Raw genomic sequence first — 10,877 nt, 5'->3', positions numbered from 1 at the left:
GTTCATACTTCACTTAGAGCATCAGCTAAGGAAGATTGGTACCTAGATAGCGGCTGTTCCAGACACATGACAGGAGTTAAAGAATTCCTGGTGAACATTGAACCTTGCTCCACTAGCTATGTGACATTTGGAGATGGCTCTAAAGGAAAGATCACTGGAATGGGAAAGCTAGTCCATGATGGACTTCCTAGTCTGAACAAAGTACTGCTGGTGAAGGGACTGACTGCAAACTTGATCAGCATCAGTCAGTTGTGTGATGAAGGATTCAATGTAAACTTCACAAAGTCAGAATGCTTGGTGACAAATGAGAAGAGTGAAGTTCTAATGAAGGGCAGCAGATCAAAGGACAACTGTTACCTATGGACACCTCAAGAAACCAGTTACTCCTCCACATGTCTATCCTCCAAAGAAGATGAAGTCAAAATGTGGCATCAAAGATTTGGACATCTGCACTTAAGAGGCATGAAGAAAATCATTGACAAAGGTGCTGTTAGAGGCATTCCCAATCTGAAAATAGAAGAAGGCAGAATCTGTGGTGAATGTCAGATTGGGAAATAAGTCAAGATGTCCCACTAGAAGCTTCAACATCAGACCACTTCCAGGGTGCTGGAACTACTTCACATGGACTTGATGGGGCCTATGCAAGTTGAAAGCCTTGGAGGAAAGAGGTATGCCTATGTTGTTGTGGATGATTTCTCCAGATTTACCTGGGTCAACTTTATCAGAGAGAAATCAGACACCTTTGAAGTATTCAAAGAGTTGAGTCTAAGACTTCAAAGAGAAAAAGACTGTGTCATCAAGAGAATTAGGAGTGACCATGGCAGAGAGTTTGAAAACAGCAAGTTTACTGAATTCTGCACATCTGAAGGCATCACTCATGAGTTCTCTGCAGCCATCACACCACAACAAAATGGCATAGTTGAAAGGAAAAACAGGACTTTGCAAGAAGCGGCTAGGGTCATGCTTCATGCCAAAGAACTTCCCTATAATCTCTGGGCTCAAGCCATGAACACAGCATGCTATATCCACAACAGAGTCACACTTAGAAGAGGGACTCCAACCACACTGTATGAAATCTGGAAAGGGAGGAAGCCAACTGTCAAGCACTTCCACATCTTTGGAAGTCCATGTTACATTTTGGCAGATAGAGAGCAAAGGAGAAAGATGGATCCCAAGAGTGATGCAGGAATATTCTTGGGATACTCTACAAACAGCAGAGCATATAGAGTATTCAACTCCAGAACCAGAACTGTGATGGAATCCATCAATGTGGTTGTTGATGATCTAACTCCAGCAAGAAAGAAGGATGTCGAAGACGATGTCAGAACATCGGGAGACAATGTAGCAGATACAGCTAAAAGTGCAGAAAATGCAGAAAATGCAGAAAACTCTGATTCTGCTACAGATGAACCAAACATCAATCAACCTGACAAGAGTCCTTCCATTAGAATCCAGAAGATGCACCCCAAGGAGCTGATTATAGGAGATCCAAACAGAGGAGTCACTACAAGATCAAGGGAGTTTGAGATTGTCTCCAATTCATGCTTTGTCTCCAAAACTGAGCCAAAGAATGTGAAAGAGGCACTGACTGATGAGTTCTGGATCAATGCTATGCAAGAAGAATTGGAGCAATTCAAAAGGAATGAAGTTTGGGAGCTAGTTCCTAGACCCGAGGGAACTAATGTGATTGGCACCAAGTGGATCTTCAAGAACAAAACCAATGAAGAAGGTGTTATAACCAGAAACAAGGCCAGACTTGTTGCTCAAGGCTACACTCAGATTGAAGGTGTAGACTTTGATGAAACTTTCGCCCCTGTTGCTAGACTTGAGTCCATCAGACTATTACTTGGTGTAGCTTGCATCCTCAAATTCAAGCTGTACCAGATGGATGTGAAGAGCGCGTTTCTGAATGGATACTTGAATGAAGAAGTCTATGTGGAGCAGCCAAAGGGATTTGTAGATCCAACTCATCCAGATCATGTATACAGGCTCAAGAAGGCTCTCTATGGATTGAAGCAAGCTCCAAGAGCGTGGTATGAAAGGCTAACAAAGTTCCTTACTCAGCAAGGGTATAGGAAGGGAGGAATTGACAAGACTCTCTTTGTTAAACAAGATGCTGAAAACTTGATCATAGCACAGATATATGTTGATGACATTGTGTTTGGAGGGATGTCGAATGAGATGCTACGACATTTTGTCCAACAGATGCAATCTGAATTTGAGATGAGTCTTGTTGGAGAGCTGACTTATTTTCTGGGACTCCAAGTGAAGCAGATGGAAGACTCCATATTCCTCTCACAAAGCAAGTATGCAAAGAACATTGTCAAGAAGTTTGGGATGGAAAATGCCAGCCATAAAAGAACACCTGCACCTACTCACTTGAAGCTGTCAAAGGATGAAGCTGGCACCAGTGTTGATCAAAGTCTGTACAGAAGCATGATTGGGAGCTTACTATATTTAACAGCAAGCAGACCTGACATCACCTTTGCAGTAGGTGTTTGTGCAAGATATCAAGCCAATCCCAAGATAAGTCACTTGAATCAAGTAAAGAGAATTCTGAAATATGTAAATGGCACCAGTGACTATGGGATTATGTACTGTCATTGTTCAGATTCAATGCTGGTTGGATATTGTGATGCTGATTGGGCTGGAAGTGCGGATGACAGAAAAAGCACTTCTGGTGGATGTTTCTATTTGGGAAACAATCTTATTTCATGGTTCAGCAAGAAGCAGAACTGTGTGTCCCTATCTACTGCAGAAGCAGAGTATATTGCAGCAGGAAGCAGCTGTTCACAACTAGTTTGGATGAAGCAGATGCTGAAGGAGTACAATGTCGAACAAGATGTCATGACATTGTACTGTGACAACATGAGTGCTATTAATATTTCTAAAAATCCTGTTCAACACAGCAGAACCAAGCACATTGACATTAGACATCACTATATTAGAGATCTTGTTGATGATAAAGTTATCACACTGGAGCATGTTGCCACTGAGGAACAAGTAGCAGATATTTTCACAAAGGCATTGGATGCAAATCAGTTTGAAAAACTGAGGGGCAAGCTGGGCATTTGTCTGCTAGAGGAGTTATAGCAGCTACTTCTATCTGAACGTGCTCAAACGTCTCACTCAACATTAATAGCACGTTCACTACTGAGCCAAAACAAATTCAACCTTCGTTTCACACGTCCCCCTACATTCCTCATTCAAACTTACATTTTCGTGGCAATCTCGTTTTCATCAGCATTTCCCAATACTTCTCAGATATTCACGAAACCACTCCAAAAGCTCTGCTTCTCCATGGCTACCTCACCAAAAGAAACCTCATCCCCTGTTTCACCCTTGGTACCATCATCTCCATCATCCTCCAAAACTCCATCAAACCAGGAACAACCTGCACCCAATATCCAACCTATACAAATGATTCCTGGTCCAGGCCCTGTTCCTGAGAAACTGGTCCCTAAAAGACAACAGGGAGTGAAGATTTCTGAAAACCCTAGCTTTGCAACAAGCCCTAGGGAAGTAGACACTGAGATGGATAAGAAGATCCGCAGTTTTGTGAATAGCATTTTGAAAAATGCTTCTGTCCCTGATGCTGATAAAGATGTTCCAACATCTTCCACCCCAAATGCTGAAGTCCTCTCTTCATCAAGTGAAGAGGAATCAACAGAGGAAGAGGATCAAATCACAGAGGAGACCCCTGCACCAAGGGCACCAGAACCTGCTCCAGGTGACCTCATTGACCTAGAAGAAGTAGAATCTGATGAGGAACCCATTGCCAAAAAGTTGGCACCTGGCATTGCAGAAAGATTACAAAGCAGAAAGGGAAAAACCCCCATTACTAGGTCTGGACGAATCAAAACTACTGCACAGAAGAAGAGCACACCAATCACTCCTACCACATCCAGATGGAGCAAAGTTGCAATCCCTTCCAAGAAGAGGAAAGAAATTTCCTCATCTGATTCTGATGATGATGTCGAACTAGATGTTCCCGACATCAAGAGAGCCAAGAAATCAGGGAAAAAGGTGCCTGGAAATGTCCCTGATGCCCCATTGGACAACATTTCATTCCACTCCATTGGCAATGTTGAAAGGTGGAAATTTGTATATCAACGCAGACTTGCTTTAGAAAGAGAACTGGGAAGAGATGCCTTGGATTGCAAGGAGATCATGGACCTCATCAAGGCTGCTGGACTGCTGAAAACTGTCACCAAGTTGGGAGATTGTTATGAAAGTCTAGTCAGGGAATTCATTGTCAACATTCCCTCTGACATAATAAACAGAAAGAGTGATGAGTATCAGAAAGTGTTTGTCAGAGGAAAATGTATTAGATTCTCCCCTGCTGTAATCAACAAGTACCTGGGCAGACCAACTGAAGGAGTGGTGGATATTGCTGTTTCTGAGCATCAAATTGCCAAGGAAATCACTGCCAAGCAAGTCCAGCATTGGCCAAAGAAAGGGAAGCTTTCTGCAGGGAAGCTAAGTGTGAAGTATGCAATCCTGCATAGGATTGGCACTGCCAACTGGGTACCCACCAATCATACTTCCACTGTTGCCACAGGTTTGGGTAAATTTCTGTATGTTGTTGGAACCAAGTCCAAATTTAATTTTGGAAACTATATTTTTGATCAAACTATTAAGCATTCAGAATCTTTTGCTGTCAAATTACCCATTGCCTTCCCAACTGTATTGTGTGGCATTATGTTGAGTCAACATCCCAATATTTTAAACAACATTGACTCTGTGAAGAAGAGAGAATCTCCTCTATCCCTGCATTACAAACTGTTTGAGGGGACACATGTCCCAGACATTGTCTCGACATCAGGGAAAGCTGCTGCTTCAGGTGCTGTGTCCAAGGATGATTTGATTGCTGAACTCAAGGACACATGCAAGGTGCTGGAGGCAACCATCAAAGCCAACACAGAGAAGAAAATGGAGCTGGAACGCCTGATCAAAAGACTCTCAGACAATGGCGTTGATGATGGAGAAGCAGCTGAGGAAGAAGAAGATGCAGCAGAGGATACAGAATCAGATGATGATGATTCTGATGCCACCCCATGACCATCAGACCTTTATTTTTTACTCTTACTAGCTATTGGGGCATGTCCCTTTGAACAATTGATTGTTATTGGTCTGTAATATTTGCACATTACTTTCATGCATTCTACTTTTGCCAAATTCTGTCTAAAAAGGGGGAGTAGTAGGATATTATGCATGATTTATGATTTTGAGAGGGAGTAGTATTTATACTGCTGCTGCTGATGATGATTGATGTAAGCTACTGAAACTAGTAGCTGATAGAAGATGCCAGTAAGAGCATGGAGACAGGGGGAGCAGAAAGCTGATAGAAGATGTTGCAGTTCACAGCAGCTAGTAGCTGATAGAAGATGCCAGTAAGAGCATGGAGACAGGGGGAGCAGAAAGCTGATGTCACGTGAGATGTCTTGACATCCTGGAAAAGACTTGTAGATTTGCAACTTGCAGAATTTTGCTGTCACCACTACAGATACTGCTGTGCTTGATTACTCTGATAATGAAAGTTGTTGATCCCACTTGCATGACTGCTCGTACCTGCTCAGGAAGTGTCTAAGTATGTTTTAGACAAAATTTGCCAAAGGGGGAGATTGTTGGTGCTTAGCTTTACTTAGTTTTAAAAGATTGGCTAAAATTTTGTTAAAACATAAGCACTTAGACAATGAAGGAAAGCTGGAGTTGCTGCACATGATGTCTAACATTATGTCATGGAATCAGATCGGGCTGCACAATGCACAAGGCAAGATAAAATGTCAAATGAAGAATTGAAGCTGCAGGATCCACGATGTCGGATACAATGTCCAGGACATCCTGCCCGAAAATACTGGACACATAAATCTGTTATATCTTTAACAGATTAATGTGCAGTCAGCAACAGATTAGGAGCTCTATCTTTAGGAACAAATTAAAAGATAATTAAAGATCAAATTACAAACTTGAATAGTTTCGTTCAGGGATTAGAGATTGAAGATAAAAACTAAAAGATAAAAATTTATCTTTTAGATCTTTAAGTGCAGATTTTTCAGGAGAATGATAGAGCTTATCCAGCGCAAGGTGTTAAAGCCCAGATACGCACACTGCTATATAAAAACATGAAGGTTGCACGGGTTTTTTATCAAGTCAGAGATTGAAGAGTTATTTTGTGAGTTTTGTGACTTGAGTGTTTTGTGAGCCACCTTGATGTTACCCTAACATCAAGTGTTGGACCTGAGTGTGTAGAGTTGATCTCTATTGTTCAGAGAGAAATCTCTGGTGTGTTCTTGATTTGTTTGTAAACACGGGTGAGTGATTGAGAGGGAGTGAGAGGGGTTCTCATATCTAAGAGTGGCTCTTAGGTAGAAGTTGCATGGGTAGTGGTTAGGTGAGAAGGTTGTATACAGTGGCTGTTAGATCTTCGAACTAATACTATTTTAGTGGACTTCCTCCCTGGCTTGGTAGCCCCCAGATGTAGGTGACGTTGCACCGAACTGGGTTAACAATTCTCTTGTGTTATTTACTTGTTTAATCTGTTCATACTGTCATATACAATCTGCATGTTCTGAAGCGCGATGTCGTGACATCCTGTACGACATCTGTCCTCAGTATCAGAATTTCACAAAGGTCTCTTTCTCGTTCACGCTCGTCAGTCCAAACACAAGGTTCTATATGCCAAATTGAAGGGAATTTAGTATAGGTTTCAAAAACAAGGTTAATAACCATATTCGGAGTCAAATACCCCTGCCAAAACATAAAGGGCAGAGGGGTGTTTCGAATTCTACTAAAAGGAGACATCATTTTAAAATTCCGATCACGCCAATGTGACTGGGGTTCAATGAAGGTCACGAAAATAACATCAATGTTATAAAATGATAACTTTAACAATGTCTCATTCCCTAGGGTTTTTCAAAGGAAGTGTAAAAACACCCTATTACAGTACCCAACACACAAGATACACAAAGAGGAACTCAAACTAACTAGGAGAAGGGCTTAGAAGTCAAGATTACCTCAAAGAAGCTATGAAATGGAGGATTGGGGGAATTTTCTCCATCAAATCCTTGAGGAGGATTCTGAGGATTCCGCTCCAATTAAAGTGTTCCTCATGGTGTGGAGGTTCGGCGGCAAGCAACGGCGGCCACCGGTGGTCGTGGGTGGTGGAGAATGAGGTGTTAGGGTTTGGTTGGCGTTTTGGGGAAGAGGAGAGTGCAAAATCGTGTTTTTCACGCTGAGGAACGTATTTATAATCTGCAGATCTCGCTTAGCGAACTCGTCTAGCTAAGTCAGAGTCCACTTTTCGCGCTTAGTGCAACTCTCTCTGCACTAGGGTTCGATTAGTGGGCCAAAACTCACTCATCGAAATTCCCTCTTGGGTTGTAATGGTGCTTAGCGCGCCCCTGCTCCCTTAGCGCAATTCCCTCTCGAGTTGAAATTGTGCTTAGCACGCCCTTCTCGCTTAGCGAGACACCAGAAATTGTTGTTTTCAAAATCCCAACGGTTATAATGTGGAGAAATGTCTTAGAAAGCTCCAGACAAAATTTTAAGATGATCCAACGGTTAACGAATCCGGGATCGCGATTTTACTGGAATTGGTTTAGGTAAAATTTAAAATCTCATAATTTCAACTTAGTTCAACAAAACTCTACATAACTCAGCATCCACATCAAGAAATTCACACATGACTAATTCAAGCCATACCTCAACTCATTCAAGTCAACCATATAGTCAAATAATATGGTAAATACAATTAAACATCGATTTATGACTAGTAATATTTCAGGGTGTTATAGTTCGACTTGGTGACCAGCTCCGACAAGTAAGATGGCAGCGCAGCATGCCCCACAGATGGAGCGGTGGTGCAAGTACCGCATTGGCCAGAATGGCTATACTCGTGGATGATAAAGACTTCCGCTCAAGGGGGAGACTACCATGTGGAAGAGACTCACACTTCAGGGGGAGATGTGTTGGAGTACAAGTGTGAGGTAAAGTCCCACATCAGGTAAAAGTGGAAAGGTTGAGCACCATATAAGTGAGGAGAAGACCCATAAACCTAAGCCTTAAGGTTTTAGGTTAGAGTGTGGTGTCAGGTTTCCTTACCTGGTGGCTCATGGTCCACAGGTGTAAATCTCCTCGATTTTCACTCCCTTCGAATCTCCCTAACACTAAGGGTTCCTAAGTGGAAGGAAGTTGTCCTAGAAGAGATGAAAGCCTTGGAGAAGAATCTGACTTGGAAAAAGGTAGACTTACCTAGAGGAAAGACAAGTGTGGGGTATAAAAGGGTTTACCATTAAGTATAAGGCAGATCTACAGAGATACTAAGCCAGGTTAGTTGCTGAAGGCTTCAATCAGACTTATGTACTAATTACTCAGAAACCTTTGCCCCTTATGCCAAGTTATAAGCAATTAGTGTTCTTTTGTCATTAAGTTCAAATTTAGATTGGCTATTGCAGCAGCTAGACATGAAGAATGCCTTTTTGAATGGAGATTTGGAGGAAGAAGTCTACATGGATGCACCCCTAGGTTTTGTATCACATTTTAATAAAAAAAGTATGCAGGCTTCAAAAGTTTCTCTATGGATTGAAATAGTAACCTAGAGCTTGGTTTGAGAGATTTTCCAAGTTTGATACAAAGGTTTGGCTTTTCGGTGGTCTATCAAAACTGCAAGGAACATGTTGTTCCAGCAGGTACTTCATGAATTTGACTGTAAGTGTCTCACTAGGATGGAGGTTGCAAGATCAAAGAAAGGAATTGTTGTGTCACAATGAAAGTATATTATGGATCTTCTCAAAGACACTAGGATGATGGGTTGTAGGCTAGCTGAAACTCCTATAGATCCTAACAAAAAACTTGGAAGTGAAGACAAAGGAGATCCAGTTGATATGGCATGGTACCAAAGATTAGTGGGAAGATTAATTTATTTCTATCATACCTAGCCAGACATAGCCTTTGCAGTAAGTTTAGTGAGACAATTCATGCACTCACCACATGAAGAACACCTTGAGGCAATTTACAGGATTTTAAGGTATTTAAAAGGTGCTCCAGGTAAAGGACTGTTTTTTAAGAAAATTGGGCAGCAAGGCATCAAAGTATTCATACATGCAGATTGGGCTGGATCCATTATTAACCAAAAGTCCACTTCCGGCTATTGTACATTTCTTTGGGGTAATTTGGTTACTTGGAGAAGCAAAAAATAGAATGTTGTTGCTAGAAGTAGTGCAAAGCCTAAATATATAGGACAATGGCCAGGGAGTTTGCTAAATTTTATAGCATAAAAGGATTCTAGAAGAGTTACAACTTTCTATGACTATTTTCATAAAGTTGTATTGTGATAACAAGGTTGCAATAAGTATTTCCCAGAATCTAGTTTAGCATGATGAAACCAAGCATGTAGAAATCAACAGTCGTTTTATAAAAGAGATGGTGGACGCAGGCCTAATTTGCATGCCATTTGTTCCCACTTCACAACAAGTGGCAGACGCTCTTACAAAAGGATTGTTTACACCTAATCCTAGCCCCTGAGCCTAGTCTCAGGATATCTGAAGCTTGAAACAGTAAAGGTTTCACCTTCATTGTAGAAGCAAATCTTCATGGTGAATCAAAAGTGATTCAAAGGTGTTTTGATGATAACAATGATGATAACAAAAGATGATGACAAAGGTGATGACAAAAAGCTCAAAGATCAATCAAAGAACAACTCAAGTGAATCAAGAACAAGTCAAGAGTTCAAGATAAGAATCAAGAAGAATTCAAGACTCAAGAAGAAAGTCTAGAATCAAGAATCAAGATTCAAGGTTCAAGATCTCGAGAATCAAGATCAAGATTCAAGACTCAAGATTCAAGAATGAAGAGAAGACTCAATCAAGATAAGTATTAAAAAGTTTTTCAATACTTTGAATAGCACATGAGTTTTTGACAAAACCTTTTACCAAAGAGTTTTTACTCTCTGGTAATCGATTACCATATTGTTGTAATCGATTACCAGTAGCAAAATGAGTTTGAAAAAGTTTTCAAACTGAATTTACAACGTTCCAATTATTTTCAAAAAGCTGTAATCGATTACAATGTTTTGGTAATCGATTACTAGTGCCTTTGAATGTTGAAATTCAAATTCAAATGTGAAGAGTCACATCCTTTCACTTAAAAGCCTTGTGTAATCGATTACACTAATTTGGTAATCGATTACCAGTGACTGTTTCTGAATAAATCAAAAGATGTAACTCTTCAAAAGGTTTTTGACTTTTTCAAATTGGTTTTAAGTTTTTCTAAAAGTTATAACTCTTCTAAATGGTCTTCTTGACCAGACATGAAGAGTCTATAGAAGCAAGGATTTGTTTTGCATTTCAAGTATCTTGAATACTTTTCCAATCATTTCATTACAATCCTTTACAAGCCTTGAATCTCTTTGAACTTCTTCTTCTTCTTTGTACCAAAAGCTTTATGAAGTTTTCTAGTTTTCCAAACCTTGAAAACTTGTGCTATTCATCTTTTTCTTTCCCTTATCCCTTTGCCAAAAAGAATTCGCCAAGGACTAACCGCCTGAATTCTTTTTGTGTCTCTCTTCTCCTTTTTCCAAAAGAACAAAGGACTAACCGCCTGAATTCTTTTGTGTCTCCCTTCTCCCTTGTCAAAGAATTCAAAACAACACAGTCTGAGAATTCTTTTGATTCTTTCCTTTCCCTAATACAAAACTGTTCAAAGGACTAACCGCCTGAGAATTCTTTTGTATTCCCATTCACAAAGTATCAAAGGTTTAACAGCCCGAGATCTTTGTCTTAACACATTGGAGGCTACATCCTTTGTGCTACAAGTAGAGGGTACATCTACTTGGGTTTGACTGAGAACAAGAGAGGGTACATCTCTTGTGGATCAGT

Source organism: Glycine soja, chromosome 12 (genome assembly GCF_004193775.1).
Source record: "Glycine soja cultivar W05 chromosome 12, ASM419377v2, whole genome shotgun sequence".
Lineage (NCBI taxonomy): Eukaryota > Viridiplantae > Streptophyta > Magnoliopsida > Fabales > Fabaceae > Glycine > Glycine soja.
This window is presented reverse-complemented; position numbering follows the sequence as displayed.